Raw genomic sequence first — 19,609 nt, 5'->3', positions numbered from 1 at the left:
CTCTTTTTCGCTTCGTTCAGCTTTTCCTTATCAGCTATGATTCGACTACTCTTAAACCTATGATGAAGCTTTCTTTGTTTCCGTAGTACCTTTCGTACATGATTGTTATACCACGGTGGATCTTTCCCCTCGCTTTGGACCTTAGTCGGTACGAACTTATCTAAGGCGTACTGGACGATGTTTCTGAATTTTTTCCATTTTTGTTCCACATCCTCTTCCTCAGAAATGAACGTTTGATGGTGGTCAGTCAGATATTCTGCGATTTGTGCCCTATCACTCTTGTTAAGCAAATATATTTTCCTTCCTTTCTTGGCATTTCTTATTACACTTGTAGTCATTGATGCAACCACTGACTTATGATCACTGATACCCTCTTCTACATTCACGGAGTCGAAAAGTTCCGGTCTATTTGTTGCTATGAGGTCTAAAACGTTAGCTTCACGAGTTGGTTCTCTAACTATCTGCTCGAAGTAATTCTCGGACAAGGCAGTCAGGATAATGTCACAAGATTCTCTGTCCCTGGCTCCAGTTCTGATTGTGTGACTATCCCATTCTATACCTGGTAGATTGAAGTCTCCCCCTATTACAATAGTATGATCACGAAACTTCTTCACGACGTTCTGCAGGTTCTCTCTGAGGCGCTCAACTACTACGGTTGCTGATGCAGGTGGTCTATAGAAGCATCCGACTATCATATCTGACCCACCTTTGATACTTAACCCAGATTATTTCACATTCGCATTCGCTAATAACTTCACTGGATATTATTGAATTCTTTACTGCTATAAATACTCCTCCACCATTGGCGTTTATCCTATCCTTGCGGTATATATTCCATTCTGTGTCTAGGATTTCGTTACTGTTCACTTACGGTTTTGACCAACTTTCCGTTCCTAATACTATATGCGCACTATTTCCTTCAATAAGAGATACTAATTCAGGAACCTTGCCCTGGATACTCCTGCAGTTTACCAATATTACGTTAACTTTTCCTGTTTTTGGTCTCTGAGGACGGACGTTCTTTATCAACGATGATAATGTCCTCTCTGGTAAGCCGTCAGGTATTTTATCGTTTCGCCCAAGGGGGGGTCCCTCTAACCTAAAAAACCCCCGTGTGCACGCCACACGTACTCTGCTACCCTAGTAGCTGCTTCCGGTGTGTAGTGCGCGCCTGACCTGTCTAGGGGGGCCCTACAGTTCTCCACCCAATAACGGAGGTCGATGAATTTGCAACCATTATAGTCGCAGAGTCGTCTGAGCCTCTGGTTTAGACCCTCCACACGGCTCCAAACCAGAGGACCGCGATCGACTCTGGGCACTATGCTGCAGATATTAAGCTCAGCTTGCACTCCGCGTGCAATGCTGGTTGTCTTCACCAAATCAGCCAGCCGCCGGAAGGAACCAAGGATGGCCTCAGAACCCAAGCGGCAGGCGTCATTCGTTCCGACATGTGCTACGATCTGCAGCCGGTCACACAGTTTAATACTGAGGGTTGGGTTATTTTCAGGAAGAGGCCAAACTTCGAGGTTATCGGTCTCATCGGTTTAGGGAAGAATGGGGAGGAAGTCGGCCGTGCCCTTCGAAGGAACTATCCCGGCATTTGCCTGAAGCGATTTAGGGAAATCACGGAAAACCTAAATCTGCTGGCCGGAGGCGGGATTGAACCGTCGTCTTCCCGAATCCGAGTCCAGTGTGTTAACCACTCGCCACCTCGCTCTGTCAGAAACGTACTTTTCTTCCCACTGTGGATTTATGAGTATGGGTTGAACGGACTTTCATTTCAACGATTTCAGCTCCTCCTCAGCCATTTTCCACCCACTAGTTCTGTTTTATCACAAACACCGAACGCGATGTCTACACAGACAATAGAAACGAGGGGAAGTAAACGGACCGAGTGACTCTGCGCGGTGCTGTGACGTGCGTGGCTGGGCGAGTAGACGGCAGGGGTTCTGCTGGCTGGGAGAGTGGGGGAGAGCCGCGAGGCAGGTCTTCCGGGCATCTGGGAGCGCCCGCGCTCGCTAAACGGTATTTGCCCAGCCCTGTCCTAGATGTTTTGTTCGCCATAAAAGACAGGACTGCCCATCATGTAATGCAACGAGCTACATATGTGGAAAAGAAGGCCATGTCCAAGCAGTTCTTTTGCAATGGCACAAAGAAACCAATTTTGCACTCTCCCAGGAAAAACAGGCTGGTAGACATTCGGTGAACGCTGTTTTTTGTAAAACTGCGACAGGTTCTGACAAAAGTAAGATTAAGTTTGTGTTTCCTTCTCGCCCTTGTATTGTTCAACGACGTTCTAACGAACTATTTGTCTCTTTACGCATCGCTGGCATTCATGTGAACTTTCAGTTAGACACAGGTGCCTCAGTCACTTTGCTTCATCGTCCAACGTACGAGCAGTTGGCTCACCATGCCTTTCTAAATCTAGCAAAACACCTCACTGCTCACAGCGGACAAGAAATTCCAGTGCTTGGACAGTGTAGTTTGCTTGCCACATACAAACCTCACACCAGGACAGTGAATGTTACTGTGCTTAAATCAAGTGACAGTGAGAATATTTTCGGGTTAGATGCCTTTGAATTGTTTGCCTTAACATCCAAGACAACGTACTTTCCATATCGGCTTGTGATCCAAGAGGCAACGTCGCTAGCTTACTTAAAGAACTTCATGAACTATTTCAGGAATGGGGAAAGCTAATAACTTTGTAGCGCACGTTATATTGAAAAACAATGCACGGCCTAGCCAGTGAACTGAAAGAATTGCAAGATAATGGTGTAATTGGTCCCATTTCAGCTAGTCAATGGGCAAGTCCACTAGTTCTGTTGTCTACGCCCTCTAATCGTATTCGCGTCTGCGTTGACTACAAGTCTACAGCCAACCCACAGGCACTTGTCCGTTACCTCGCCCTGAGGAACTCATGAACAGGCTTGTGCTGGACGTTACTTTCCTGAGATAGATTTGCATGAAGCTTACTTCCAAATTCCATTGAATGAAGTCACAGAAAGTGTTTTGTTGTAAATACACACTTAAGCCTGTTCAAGTGTTTGCGTTTGCTCTTCGGCAGTGCTTCTAGAACCATGATTTTTCAACGTTACTTGGAACAGCTGATAGCAAAATTATCATTTTGTTCAAATTACCTTGAGGATATTGTCGTCTCAGGTCGTACACCAGGGAACACATTGCCAATTTGCTTACCATTTTTCGAGTGTGGTCAGGAGCAGGACTCAAGTGTCGTCTCGGAAAGAATGACATTTTTTCAAACTGAACTACAGTGCCTAAGTCATGTGATAAACAGTCAGGGTGTGCGCCCCTCCAATCGCATTTGCTTGCAATCCATGACCTGCCTGTTCTTCACAATGCATCTGTATTGCAGTCAGTACTAGGCAAGATGACATACTACATTCGGTTCATATCTAATGCCACTCAGATCGCGGCTCCATTGCATCGCTTGTGTCGCAAAAATGCTGCTTTTGTGTGGACTAAAGCCTGTCAAGACGCATTTCATAAACTCAAACATGCCTTGCTTAGTGAGAGATGTGTAGTACATTTGGACCCTGTTAAGATTGTAGTTTTGCAAGTCGACGCTTCTGCGCTGTGCTTTCGCACAGAATTGATGCACACGACAGACCTATTGCATTTGCCTCAAAGTTTCTCACTCAAACTCAGTGCAATTACTCGCAGATTGAAAAAGAGGCTCTATCAATTGTGTATGGTGTGACGAAATTCCATCACTATTTGTACTGTCGCAAGTTCTGTTCAGTCACAGATCACAAGCCGTTGCGGCCCTTGTTTCATCCGTCAACGCCGGTTCCTACATGAACTGCTGAAAAAGTGTAACGATGGCCTTTGTTGCCTCCACAGTATCAGCGTTAAATCACCGAACGACGACGGTTCAATCCCGCGTCCGGCCATCCTGATATATGTTTTCCGTGATCTCCCTAAATCGTTCCAGGCTCTTGCCGGGAGGGTACCTTTGACTTCCTTCCCCGTCTTTTCCTAATTCGGTGAGATCGATGACCTCGCTGTTTGGTCTCCTCCCCAAAAACAACCCAACCCAAGCACTTTTTTGTTGGACCGCAAAGTGAACATCAGTGTTTGATTTGCAGTCCAACATTGTCTTCATGGAAGAAGTACAATGTGAGGCGACATTATCAAGTGCTTTACGGGAAGGCTACAGTATGTTTGAATAATGAAGAAAGAACAGCCAAACTTATCGAACTGAAGCTGGTAAAGGACAAAGACGTATGTACACATGTAGGTAATTATGAGATTGATTCACATTATTACTGTTAATAATAATATGTGATGTACATTTTCCGCCACTTTTACCTGCTCCTGTACGTATTTACAGGACGTAAACCTCATCATCCACAACGATGCAGCGATGACAGCAAGCTATCATGTAGCTATTGAAATAGCTGAAACAGCAAGGCCCTTCCGAGACGGAGAATTTGTGGAAGGATGTTTTGTTGCTGCCGTAACAATTTTGTGCCCAGCAAGTCTTCCTGATTACGAAACTGTTCCCTTTCAAAGAGATCGGTTTGCAGGTGCATTGAAGAAATGGCACACGATGTGGAAGCTCGATTGAGAAACAGGATCAAAGATTTGGTTTTCTTTTCATTAGCATTGAATAAAAGCACTAATGTATGTCACTTTGCTCAACTTGCACTCTTTTTGCGAGGAGCTGATGCTCTGTTTAATGTGATTGAGGAACTCCTCGATTTAGTGCCAATACATTACACAACAACGGTCGACGATATATTTTCGTGCGTAGAACATACGATACAGAAATACGAGCTATGTTGGGAAAAACGTTCATCTATTCATCTATTGCAACAGATGGGGCTCTAGGAATGATTGGTCATAATACTGGTGTCGTTGCTTTGTTATGAAAAAAGTTGAAAGCCGTAAATGTCCAGCAGGAATGACCAGCAATACATTGCGTTCTTCACCGTGTTAATATGCCAGCAAAATGTGCCTAACTAGTTGGTGTCGTGGACGTGGTTATAAAAACAGTTAATATTCTCAGATCGCACGGTTTTGGACACAGACAATTCAATTAGTTCCTGTCAGATCTCGAGTGTGAATACGGTGATGTTCCATATTTTTGTGAAATACGCTGGTTGAGTCTAGGTGTTGTTTTAGAACGATTTTTTAATTTACATAAAGATATATCGTTATTCAAGGATACGAAATGAAAACCGGTGAAAGAATTGGACGACACACAGTGGATTTTAGACCCTGCATTTTTAACTGACGTAACCAAACATCTGAATAGCTTGAATGTAGCTTTGCAAGGTAGAAATAAGATAATTAGCGAAGTTCAAAAATAGTTCAAATGGCTCTGAGCACTATGGGACTTAACATCTGTGGTCATCAGTCCCCTAGAACTTAGAACTACTTAAACCTAACTAACCTAAGGACATCACACACATCCATTCCCGAGGCAGGATTCGAACCTGCGACCGTAGCGGTCACACGGCTCCAGACTGAAGCGCCTAGAACCGCACGGCCACAACGGCCGGCAATTAGCGAAGTGTTTGGCACTATTTTGGCATTTAAGAGGAAACAACTTTTGTGGACAAGCAACTGTTAGAAATGTCATGAGTACACTTCCCGAACGTGGCAGTAGTTGTTAGTGAAAACAATTTGGAACAGGAGAGGCTCAAAGAACATTTTGATGGGTTTTGTAACGGTGCTACAGTCTCTCGAAGGCATGTTTGATAGTAGATTGGAGGACGCAAATCGACTGTAATACGATGTCAACATTTTTGGGAGTCCTTTTCCAATTAACGTTGAAAATGTGCCTCCGGAAAAACAGTTGCAAGTCATTGACTTTCAATGCAACTGTGTGCTGAAGGAGAAGTTTAGCACTGCAGAAACCTTGGAAAGCTTCTATAAATATTTTCCACGTGAACAGTGTCAATTGTTATTTAAAGTAGCTGCTCGTGTGTATAGGTTTTTTTGGAACGACATACCTGTGCGAACGTGTTATCTCCATAACGAAACTGACAAAATCCAAACTTAGGAGTATCTTGCTGACGTTCATCTAACTGATGCAGTGCGCCTAATGGGCAGTAATTTCACACAAAATATCGAGATGCTAGTTCAGAATCATTTTAAAAACATCCAGGATGATGTCAATTGATGTCTATGTCCCACTCGTACGTAGTACCCCTCCTCTGAACTACACACGTCTGTGTAAATACAACGTAACGTTTACAATACAAATGTGTTAGTTTCTGAATCCTTTAAGACTGTAACCTACTTCTGGCCATGTAAGTAGAACGTGTTACAATGGTCAGAAACTTTGTTTCATCCGCACATGGCCAACCGTTGCATGGCACAGGATACACAAACGTCGGGTAAGTACGTTTTACACATACGTCCCACACATGCATGTTGTGCCCGATAACCGTGCACCGGCCCCGAGTTCACGGACGCCACACACGCGTGAAACGACCTCGGACTACGTACGCCAGCTTGTCCATACTCAGCTGTCTGTGCGAAGCGCTGTCACAGTGCCACGGTTGCCCCCGTGCAGTGAGCGGGCCCGAGCGGCCAGCCACGCCGCACAGCTCTGCTACCCGCACTACGTGCCCTCACAGTTGCTCAGCGTTGCCCTCGCGGCTCACGGTGCCCGCGGGCAGTTCTCGTGCCCACCCCTGATCCACGGGCAAGACTTCACGAAGCGCACAGGTCTGTTTACCTGTTTACGTGGCTGTACGCGCGGCTCTGTACGCGCTTCTTATGTGGCTTCTTGGGGCGGTGACGAGCAAGGGCGACTCGACGCGACAAACCGGGGCCTGGTCAAACTTATCGGCTGGTATGGCACCCGAAACATATTGCTCTAAGATTTGCGTCACTTGACGAACTGATGGATCAGAATACTTTAGGATCTTTTCCCGTATTCTACTATCAGGGACACTGAATGTTACAGCACCCCTTATCATTAAGTCACTGTAAGAGTTGCCACAACTACACTTAAATTTACAATTCCTAATCATGCACGTTAATTCTTGCACCAATGACGGTACGTACGTTCTGGATTTTTCTGCAAACGAAATAGTTGATATTTGGCAGCAGTTACTTGGACTTGCTGGTCATAGTACTAGTTTCATGCAGCACTTACTTGGGCATAGCTGAGTTCGTCGGGAGACGCAGTTGTGAATAGTTCTTGTATTTACCTGAACACTGGGGACCCCTTAATCGAAAGAAAGTATTGTAGCTTCACAGTACCTTGTACAAAATGAACTTGACAATGTGCTTGGAACTGTGTCAGGTATTCGAGTCATTCCTCTTCGGTGTCGTTAAATTGCCGGAACGTTAGTGTCACTTTTTGGGCATGTCAGTCAGTTTGTTGTTGTTGTGCGACCGACGCTGCTCGTGCAGCCATAAGTTGTACCGTCGTCCAAACGGCTCCAAGCACTATGAGACTTAACATCTGCGGTCATCAGTCCCCTAGAACTTAGAACTACTTAAACCTAACTAGCTTAAGGACATAACACACATCCGTACCCGAGACAGGATTCGAACCTGTGACCGGACAAACTGCAAGCGGTTCCGGACTGAAGCACCTAGAACCACTCCACCACAAAGGCCGGCTGTACTGTCATCGGCAAGGAAGCAATTTGTTGTTTCTGAAACTGAAAAGCTTGAGTTAGATCCATTACATGGGCCGTGTACGGCTGCGGCCCGTGGGCAGGGGGTGAAGCTGGTGGGGTAGCCATCGTTTACTGAATACGTTATAGAAAAAATCAAGCAGAGCCTCTGACAAGACAAATTTGATTACGTCTGCGGCTACCCTCCCGGAATACATGCAAGAACACAACAAGAAATTAGCAATGAGCAGCCGTACAAGATAAAACACAAAGGGAGCAAGTAAAATCTTCTTCTGAATTATGCTCGTCGCCATCTTTTATGTCGCCTCGTTGTCTCTGTAGGCTTATACCAAGGGAGCAAGGAGAGTATCTTGATTGGTGTCCATTACCCTGTTTGTATAACACAAACTGCAAGCGCGTACTAACTGGGTTCTTTATTCATAAAAGCAGAAAGTTACTTAAGACAAGATAGTCGTTGTGGTACAAGCTCTCTGTAATAGTCCACGTTAGCCTCACTTCAAGTGAAGCAGAACTCCACTGTGTATCCTATTCTGGTCGCTATGTGCTGCCTGTGACCGTCTGCGGCTGCGACTCCCACTGGGCTGCGACTGATGGCTCCGACTCGGTGACTGACTGGAAGTCACTGGTGCCACAGACGGCCTTGTGGTCTGCGGCGTCTGTCTAAATACTGGCGGCAGAGAGGGCTCTGGGGGAGTGGCGTTTCCTGCGAGTCTGTCGTTGGCCTCTATAAATCTTCTAGCAGCCTCTTTGCCGCCTGCTGCGCTAGCGCCAGCTTACACCATCACAGAAACAGTACAGAAAGACTCAGGCCGAGGATATGGATATGGAGATGACACTCTGAGTTGATTTACAGGTCTGTTTTCTAGTGCTTTTTCATTTGCATTCAACGACCACACTAATGAGCAGACACTGCTTTATAAAAACGTGGTTGAGGCTTATTAGATTCTCCAACATATTACCAGAAAAAATGGCCACCCCAGCCTATAACTTGGTTAAGGTTCGGTAATTCACAGCCATGTATGGCACTACAGACCACGAACCATGGAAGTGCCAGGTGGTGTACTGCTCTCATCCAGTCTTTAGGTTCAAGTACTCGTCAAGGTGAAAGTAACAAATGGGCACTGGTACATACAGGCAGATGTATGATGGAAACAAATAACGCAAGCCCAAAAGTACGTACAGGCCAACTTTTTCTAAGTCCTTCTTAGTGCACAAAGTTAACTCAGTCTGACTGCTCACTTACAAATTTTCTGCTGTAGTCCTGTTTATTCGAGGCGGCTGTTGCAGCATCTCCTCTGTACGCTGGAACTTTCAAACTCCGCTGAACTTTTGCATTGCTTGGCGTTTGAGGGCCCTTATGTATGGCGTTACGGCTGTTTGCTTGCAGATGACACGTGATTGTATGGTTTTTTACCGCCAATTTGCAATCAGTGAGTGGGAAATCGTCTGTTTGTCAATGCTTACGACCTCCTAAAAGACTGACGAAAGTGCCTTGCTCTGTCCGCCTCTACCTAAGTACATAAGTTACGAGGCTTACAGCCAATATTAATAATTAATGATTTTTCTTTTTTTATGGTAACCTTTGAACCTTCAGTCATTACAGAGCACAGGCTCTCCTTCACGTAATTCTTATTTAACAATGAGATTTTTGAAAAAATTGCTAATTTCGCCATGTGGGGTCCTTTTTCAACTCTGGTGTCCAGTTTTTTAGTGGACGGTATTGAGGAGCAAGAATTCGCCTCAGGTATTTCAAACCCAACAGCATTTTTAAGTTACATTGCTGACACTTTCATCGCTTGGCCTCATGGTTTCGACATTCTCCTAGAGTTCCTTCAACACCTGAACTTCGTGCGTGAAAACATACATTTTTGTATGGAAATGTCACTTGCCGTTTTCAGACGTCTTATTGCAACGTAAGAGCGATGGAAAACTTCGGAATTTGCTGTTTAGAAAGGCCATTCACGCAGATCTGTTTTTACAAGCTACTAGTTGCCACAATTCGGCACAAACGATGAGTGTTGCCTTAATGCACCAAGCCCATCACAATTCGGATACTGATAATTTACAAACGGGAATGGAACACCTGCGAACAGTGGTTCTGAAGAATGGCTATCCACCTCAGCAAGTAGAGAGAGCGCAACAGACACACAATCGACCGAAGAAGGAAGATTATCGGGCGTTCCAAACGACAGCTTGTCTACCATACCTTGGAAATATTTCAGTGAAAACAGGCAGAATATTTAGAACACACCAGGCTAGAGCAAACTTTCGTTCTCCTTCCAAAATGTCCTTGTGTTCTGTTAAGGCGACTTAGAATTGCGCAAGGCACGTGTTCATAGGATTCCGTGAGAATGTGGCAAATCTTACACAGGGCAAACGACGCGCGCTGTGCTCGATTGCATTTCAGAACATCAGCGGCACATCTGACACTGCTACCAAGACGAGATACAGGGTGTCCAGAAAAGGACTCCCTGATTTCAAAATTAAATATCTCGAAAACAAAGATCGGCAGAGGAATGCAGTAAACGGTATGTTTATTGTGAAAGCTGTAAGAAGTTTATACAGCAGTTTGAAATAATAGTTACAAAAGCTGCTAACAGATGGCGCTGTAATCGCCATACGTAATGCCTAGTGTAAATAGTGATCCGAAGCCCAGAGCGATCAGTTCCACTATTGAAACGTGAGAGGAGGTTAGCGTACCGAAGGAAGAAATTAAAACCATGTACTCCATTGAACAACGCGTTTTTCTGGTGCTAGAGTACCACAGGTTAAAAGAGAGTCCTACGGCAACGAGGGGAAGTTTTAAAGCACGATTTAATGTTCCAAAAGGACCCGATGCGAAAACCATTCGTACGCTCTTCGCAAAATTTCAACGAACAGGCAGCGTAACTGATGATCTACTGGGGCATGTTGGCCGCAAGCAAACCGCAGCTACGCCTGAAAATATCGCCACAGTTTCTGGAATTATTCAGCGAAATCCAATGTCATCCGTCCGTAGAACTGCATCTGAGACTGGTTTGAAGCGTTCCAGCACGCAGAAAATACTGAGAAAGAGCCTACACATGTTTCCATTCAAAATTCAAACGCAACAGGCCATACCCGTACGAGCTGTGCAACAAAGGGTTGCCTTTGCTAATCAGATGCTCACAATGATTGATAGTGGAGGATTTGATGTTGGCTGCATCTGGTTTACAGATGAAGCACACTTCCACCTGAATGGATACGTGAATAAGCAGAACTGGCGATTTTGGGGTTCCCAAAAGCCATGTTGGTGTGAAGCGAAACCCCTGTATTCTCCTAAAGTTACTGTGTGGGCTGCAGTACGCAGCAGAGGCATTATTGGCCCTTTTTTCATTCGAGAAACTGTCACTGGTGCACGTTACGTTGCAATTTAGGAACAATTTGTCGCCACACAGCAAGAGTTAGAGGATCGACCAGGTACTGAATGGTTTATGCAAGATGGAGCCCGACCACATTGGACCGAACAAGTGTTTCGCTTTCTTGAGGAATACTTCGGGAACCGAGTCATTGCTTTGGAGTATCCCAAATTTACTGGTGCAGGCATGGGTTGGCCTCCATATTCGCCGGATTTGACTCTCTGTGACTTTTTTTGTGGGGCACAGTGAAAGACATGGTCTACCCGAAGCATTCCGCCACGCTGGACGAGCTTGAATCGGCGATCTCTGTGGCATGTGAATCCATTTCGGTTGAGACACTACGAAATGTGATGGCGAATTTCATTCTTCGTTTGCGCCACCTCTGTAGTGTCAATGGTGAACATTTTGAAAACATTTTTTTAATACGATTATTTCACTTATGTATGCTGACATGAGCTGTACAGCGTACAGCGCCATCTGTTAGCAGCTTTTGTAACTATTATTTCAAACTGCTGTATAAACTTTTTACAGCTTTCATAATGAACATACCGTTTACTGCATTCCTCTATCGATCTTTGTTTTCGAGATATTTAATTTTGAAATCAGGGAGCCCTTTTCCGGACACCCTGTATGTAGCATACTAACAAGTTCAGTGATTCGTTTCAGTGGAAGGTACAGGTGATGCCCAGTCCCTCGGAGGATTGTCCGCCCTTTGTTCGCTACGGCCTCCTGGTCGGTTCCGACGTGCAGCGCGGCTTCTATTGGAGCTCCCCATAATTTGTCCTCTCGACCCTGTACTACCGACATTTGTTCCAGAGACATTCCACGGGAGACTTCGGGTGAAGCCGCTCTAGTGGCTTTCGTGAAAAGCGAATAGCAGCGTTATTAGCCGACGCAAATGACCGCGGCCTGCAATAAAACCGGTGTGATACAGCCGCCACAGCGTATCGACTGTTCGATTTTAACGCACGCAGCCGGCGGCACACCCTATCTTTAAATTAAATCTCCGTACTGTGTCAGCGACATGTTGTATATGTGGCAGAGAGAGAACAAGCGGATGATGGTTCTCGTTCCATTATATTGACCTATAGCTGTTAGTAGGGGTTTTCATTTCTTCTCGTACTACATTCTGTACCAACGTAGTAACACCGCGTCACGGGAGATTTTTACGACTTATTACTATAAGAATATACACAAATGCGTTTATGTTATCGAGTAAGAATATCGTTTGGAAATAACGCATTCGTCAAAATTAATAGCAAATCATTTAATACTTGTGAGAACGCTATGCTGGGAACAGCTTGGCATATCTCCACTCAATATTACTACAAGCTGTGCAACAAAGCAGTTACGATCACCTATACACATGAGATCTTCTTTTTTCGTTCCCAGCTATTACTTAGGTTTCTCTGCTACGGCAAGAACTGGTCTCTCAGCGCTACGCCTTCTCCCTTCACATGACAGCATTTATAAAATATATCCTCCCTGAAAGAGAGAGGAGAGGAGGTATTGTTTCGAGTACATGATAAGTTTTTCATTGTTCAGGAACATTTCGTTCATTGATGGTTTCCACTAACGATATATATGATGAACTCAACGTAAATGTGTTTCATACCTAACAGTGATACATTATATCCACATTCACTAAGTATTTTCTTTGGTACTTGTCTGTGTAAACTACTTTGAAATAGTCAGCATCTTGTTTTGTACTAGTCGCATAACGACTGCCTTTGCATCGGAATTATAATAATTGTCTTAACCGGACCTAAGGAAAAAGTTGTTAAGGACTTAGTCACCGCAATTTTTATGTGTTATTTACAAGAGTAAAACACTTTGACCATATTGAGCCGTGCGTGGCATGCGCTCGTGCTATCTCTTATTTTACATCGTGTTTTCTTCGTGTTGCCATCCCGGTATGTCACTCTCAATTTCTGTTGTCACTGAGTTGGTGCTTTGTCTGCCCATCGGCGGCGGCAGCAGCAGAGCCTATCGATATAGCCCTCATGTGTTATCTTTGCTGCACTGCTATGACTTCCCGGTTGTCGTCTGTCGTGGAGTCAGTTGGAACGTATCAGGAGGGCAGTTCGCACCAGCCAGTCGTGGTGTTGGAACGCGACACTACTTCAGTCGGGTTGGAGCAGCAGTGAGGCCCGGATGTCCATGGCTCGCCCGAAAATTGCCGCCACGCATCACTTGAGCCGGGGACTGTCTTCGTGAATCGTCGGTCAATTGTCCTACTGGACGACGTGAATTGGCTCGCCGATCGCTTATGGGTTGGTTGTATGTGTGTATCGACTCCCAATTTGTCTTCGTAATTGCACAGCCACTGCTGAGTGTCGTTCAAGTCTCAGTGCAAGTGTTTGTCAAACTGTGTGTGTAGTTGGTGTCATTTCCACTGACAACTTGTTTTAAATGTTGTCGGCGTACTGGCAGTCAGTCGGTCGGTTGGAGCGGATCAGCAAGCAAGTCTCCACGTGGCACAGCCGGCCGGGCCCGCTGGTGGTCTCCATGCAGTGTCGGAGTGTGTGGGGGGGCTGTTAAGAGTGCTACGAGGTCCGTGGCTCACCGACCCAGGACATGGAAGTTGAGTGGTGGTTTAATTATCGAAGCCACGTCTGTTCACATTGCCCTCTTGGTCGGTGGTTCGCTTTTGGCGGTATTCCTGGGAGCAACAGCGAGTGTTCGAGTTGGTGGAGATTTAGCTGCCGTGTGGTAGAATTAACTATATTTGTCGATCTGATATTCAAGTGGACCAGCGAAATTTTCTGTCTTGTGGCCGTCAGTGTTCCGGTTATCTGCCCTGGTCGCTGACGTAAATTCAGGCAGTGTCCTTTCCTCACCTGTTGTCGCTGTCCAACTTGGTGTGTAGTTTTAGACAACTTAATGTATATTTGGTTGTGGGCGGCTGTGTCTGTAACGTTTTGGCTTTGAAATCCTCGTATACTGGTCGGTGGTTAGCAAGTCGTCTTCTCAGTGGGTCCCTGAAGGTCTCTTGGTTGTGTTGCCCGTGGATCAAGTATAGTTGGGCCGACTTCTTGTCTCACCTAAGTGAACGTTAAGATGTCAAGGGCAGACAGAGCCCCCTGGAAACTTCTGAGCGCTATACAGCCTTTCTTGTTCGCGTTTAATTGTGTATTTTTAATGGCTCATAGCCGATGGTTGGAATTTATATGTTTGTAATTGTGTTTTTAAAATCAAAGACCTTCAGCCGTTTTAAGGGTAAATTTTTCTAAATTGAGCAAGTCTTACACTGTCTGAAGATAGAGCTTGGGCCTCCTACCTCTTGAAAATTTTATTGTATTGTTGTAAAGCATCGGCCTTCAGCCATTTTAAGTTTTAAAGATCTTGTCGAGTACTACCTTTTGGAAGGTAAAGCTGTGGTCTTTCTGCCTGTTGAAAATTTATTGTAGTTGTATTGTTTTTTAAAAGGATGAGCCCTCAGCCACTTTAAGTTTTAAGGATCTTACTTATCAAGTATTACGTTCTTTCAAGATAAAACTGTGGGCTTTCTGCCAGTCGAAAATTTATCATAGTTATATTGCTCTTAAAATGATGGGCCTTTAGCCGCTTTAAAATTTTGGATTCTTACTTATCAAGTCCTACATAACTTGGGCTTAAATACTATCTAAGGTTAAAAGCTTTGAGTCTACTGCGTTAGAAAATTGGTTAGTTTTTTTTAAACAAAGGCTTTCAGCCATTTTGGAGTAAGGTTTCTTATCGGTCATTAAGCTTGGGCCTTCTGCCTATTGAAAGGTTATTGTAGTTACATTGTTTTCAATTTTTCAGCCTTCAGCCGCTTTTAAAAAACTTAATCCATCTGACTAGTCAAGTTTTACATCGCTTGGCCTTAAATACTATTTAACGTTAAAGCCTATAGCCTTCTGTCTCAAAATTATTTATAGCAGTTGTATTTGATTCATGGGCCTTCAGATTTTAAGACGTTTTCTGTCGATAGTCAAGCTTAGAAGTTGCGCTGTAATATATGTACAACTAAATAAAGTGTTATGTTTGGAGTGTAACTGACTGCAGCTCGTTCTGGCCCCCTTCCACAATTCCTAGTACTTCTCGTGTATTGGGGGTTTAGCAGGGCATTTCACATATACAACATTCAAATAAGAAGAATCTCATCTAGCTTAAATGTAATGTCCCTTGGAGTCTATACATTCTCTAAATTACTCGAATTTCAATATCACTACTAGAATATTATTTGACCCCATATATATATATCTTATTCATTGAGCAAATTTCTTCAGTAGCTTACACATTTTATGTAGAATTCACCCTATGCATAATTTTCAATATTTAAGACTAAGCTCAGTTTTGCATATAGAAATGTAACATTTTTTCATGAAAGGTTGCCTTATATGTGTCCTGTTATTTTAGGGATAGGAATGTTGAAGAGGCCTCTGTTAGATTTGACACAAAAGCTATCTACATAGTCAAATATCGAAGCTACACACACACACACACACACACACACACACACACACACATACATTTTCTCTGCAAAGCTAGAGATTTGTGTAGAAAATGATTCACTCGGCGTAATAAATACCCATGCTCCTCCACATTTTGAACGGCACTTTCTACGCCACGCATACGCAAGGTAGTCTTGAAGGAAAAGAGTCCGTCTGGAAACGTCTGTCGTTCGCTAGCTAGTATCACAACTGCACCCTATTCGCCAAGTAAGTGCGCATTTCACACATAGTCCAATAAAATCCAGAATTTGCCGCCGCCCACCGTTTATCAGACAATGAACGGTGTTGTAGGCAGATGTTGTAACATACTGTTTATCCCATGTGTGTGCAGACGTATCAGATTCATGACACCTTAACACTTTATGTATCTTTTCTGAAGGCGGTAGCTAAAGAATTAATGCAAATTCCCAAAAATAAATTCCTACAAGTTCGCAATGGAATCGTAAGAGAGAAATTCGAGAAAAAGGCTAATATCCATAAAATTAACAGTATCTCTAACATTGTCTCTACACTGAACTAACAGACGAGGCAAGGTCAGCAGTAACCTAATGACCTGTCTGATTTTTGGGGGTTAGCAACACTGATGGTAGAGGCGGATGCACTGACCAGGACGAGCAGCGCGGGAGCACAGTAGTACGTACACTGACGTTGTAGTTTCCAGTTGCGTGAAAGATGTTGTTAAGAAATTCCGGCAAGTGCAACCCACGCGCCATGATCTCCTTGCTACTCCATCCTATACAAGCCTCTTCACTTCCGTCTAACTACTGCAGCCCGCATCCATCTAAATCTGCTTAGCGTATTCATCTCTTGCTATCCCTCTACGATTTTTACCCTCCACGCTTCCCTCCAGTACTAAATTGGTGAATAGCTTCTCCTACTCATGTTGTGCCACAAATGCCTTATTCAGTACCTCCTCAGTAGTTACGTGACCTCCCCATTTAATCTTCAGCATTCTTCTGCTAGCATCACTTTCCAAAATTTCTATTCCCTTCTTGTCTATACTACACTCCTGGAAATGGAAAAAAGAACACATTGACACCGGTGTGTCAGACCCACCATACTTGCTCCGGACACTGCGAGAGGGCTGAACAAGCAATGATCACACGCACGGCACAGCGGACACACCAGGAACCGCGGTGTTGGCCGTCGAATGGCGCTAGCTGCGCAGCATCTGTGCACCGCCGCCGTCAGTGTCAGCCAGTTTGCCGTGGCATACGGACCTCCATCGCAGTCTTTAACACTGGTAGCATGCCGTGACAGCGTGGACGTGAACCGTATGTGCAGTTGACGGACTTTGAGCGAGGGCGTATAGTGGGCATGCGGGAGGCCGGGTGGACGTACCGCCGAATTGCTCAACACGTGGGGCGTGAGGTCTCCACAGTACATCGATGTTGTCGCCAGTGGTCGGCGGAAGGTGCACGTGCCCGTCGACCTGGGACCGGACCGCAGCGACGCACGGATGCACGCCAAGACCGTAGGATCCTACGCAGTGCCGTAGGGGACCGCACCGCCACTTCCCAGCAAATTAGGGACACTGTTGCTCCTGGGGTATCGGCGAGGACCATTCGCAACCGTCTCCATGAAGCTGGGCTACGGTCCCGCACACCGTTAGGCCGTCTTCCGCTCACGCCCCAACATCGTGCAGCCCCCCTCCAGTGGTGTCGCGACAGGCGTGAATGGAGGGACGAATGGAGACGTGTCGTCTTCAGCGGTGAGAGTCGCTTCTGCCTTGGTGCCAATGATGGTCGTATGCGTGTTTGGCGCCGTGCAGGTGAGCGCCACAATCAGGACTGCATACGACCGAGGCACACAGGGCCAACACCCGGCATCATGGTGTGGGGAGCGATCTCCTACACTGGCCGTACACCACTGGTGATCGTCGAGGGGACGCTGAATAGTGCACGGTACATCCAAACCGTCATCGAACCCATCGTTCTACCATTCCTAGACCGGCAAGGGAACTTGCTGTTCCAACAGGACAATGCACGTCCGCATGTATCCCGTGCCACCCAACGTGCTCTAGAAGGTGTAAGTCAACTACCCTGGCCAGCAAGATCTCCGGATCTGTCCCCCATTGAGCATGTTTGGGACTGGATGAAGCGTCGTCTCACGCGGTCTGCACGTCCAGCACGAACGCTGGTCCAACTGAGGCGCCAGGTGGAAATGGCATGGCAAGCCGTTCCACAGGACTACATCCAGCATCTCTACGATCGTCTCCATGGGAGAATAGCAGCCTGCATTGCTGCGAAAGGTGGATATACACTGTACTAGTGCCGACATTGTGCATGCTCTGTTGATGTGTCTATGTGCCTGTGGTTCTGTCAGTGTGATCATGTGATGTATCTGACCCCAGGAATGTGTCAATAAAGTTTCCCCTTCCTGGGACAATGAATTCACGGTGTTCTTATTTCAATTTCCAGGAGTGTATTTATCGTCCATGTTTCACTTCCATACATGGCAACACTCCATGCGAGTACTTTCAAAAGAGACTTCCTGACACTTACATCAATACTCGATGTTAACAAATTTCTCTTAACGCTTTCCTTTCCATAGCCAGTCTACATTTTGTGTCCTCTCTACTTCGACCATCATCAGTTATTTTGCTTTCCAAACGGCAATACTAATCTATTACTTTAAGTGTCCCATTTCCTGATCTAATTCCTTTAGTATCAACGGATTTCGACTACATTCCATTATCCTGGTTTTCCTTCTATTGATAATCACCTTATATCATCCTTACAAAACACTGTCAATTCCTTTCAATTTTTGTTCAAATGGTTCAAATGGCTCGGAGCACTATGCGACTTAACTTCTGAGGTCATCAGTCGCCTAGAACTTAAAACTAATTAAACCTAAATAGCCTAAGGACACCACACACATCCATGCCCGAGGCAGGATTCGAACCTGCGACCGTAGCGGTCGCTCGGCTCCAGACTGTAGCACCTAGAGCCGCACGGCCACTCCGACCGTCTCAATTTCTGTTCCAGGTCCTATTGCTGTCTCTGACAGAATTACAATGTCACGGAAAACCACAAAGTTTTTCTTTCTTCTCCACGGATTGTAATTCCTACTTCAAATTTTTCTTTTGTTTCCTTTACTGCCTGTTCACTATACAGATTGAACAACATCGGGATAGGCTACAAACATGCCTCATTGCCTTCTCAACCACTGCTTCCTTTTCGTGTCCCTCGACTCTAATAACTGCCATCTGGATTCTGTACAAATTGTAAATAGCCTTTCGCTCCCTGTATTTCACCCCTGCCACCTTCAGTGTTTGAATGATAGTATTCCAGTCAACATTCTCAAAAGCTTTCTCTAAGTCTACAAATGCTGTAAACGTAGCTTTGTTTTTCCTTAATCTATTTTCTGAGATAAGTCGTAGGGTCTGAATAGCCTAGTGTGTTCCAACATTTCTACGGAATCCAAATTGATCTTCCCGGAGGTCGGCTTCTAACCGTTTTAACATTCGTTTGTAAAGAACTCGTGTTAGTACTTAGCAACCGTGACTTATTAAACTGATAGTTCAGTAATTTTCACACCTGTCAGCACCTGCCTTCTTTGGAATTGGAATTATTATTTTCTTCCTCAAATCTGAGGGTATTTATGTGCCTCATACATCTTGCTCACCAGACGGAAGAGTTTTGTCTTGGTTGGCTCTCCCAAGGTGGTTCTAACAGAAAATTGTCTACTCCCTGAGTCTTGTTTCAACTTAGGTCCTTGAGCGCTCTGTCAAATCCTCCAGCAGTATCATACTTCCCATTTCATCTGCATCTGCGTCCGCTTCCATTTCCACAATATTACCCTCAAGTACATCGCACTACTATAGACCCTGTATGTACGTCTTTCACCTTTCTGCTTTTTCTTCATTGCTTAGGACTGGTTTTCCATCTTAGCTGTTGATATTCATACAGGTAGTTCTGTCGAGCAGTTCTCTCGATCTCATTTCTGAGATGTTCGTATTCCTTTCCGCCAGCTTCATTTTCATATTTTCTCCTTTCATCAACTAAATTTAGTATCTCCCCTTTTACCCAATGATTTCCACTAGCTCTCGTATTTTTACCTACTTGATCCTTTACTCCCTTCACTATTTCATCTCTCAAAGCTACCCATATTTTTCTACTGTACTTCTTTC

Source organism: Schistocerca americana, chromosome 2, assembly GCF_021461395.2.
Source record: "Schistocerca americana isolate TAMUIC-IGC-003095 chromosome 2, iqSchAmer2.1, whole genome shotgun sequence".
Classification (NCBI taxonomy): Eukaryota; Metazoa; Arthropoda; class Insecta; order Orthoptera; family Acrididae; genus Schistocerca; species Schistocerca americana.
The sequence above is the reverse complement of the archived record's forward strand: the minus strand, read 5'-3'. Positions refer to the sequence as shown.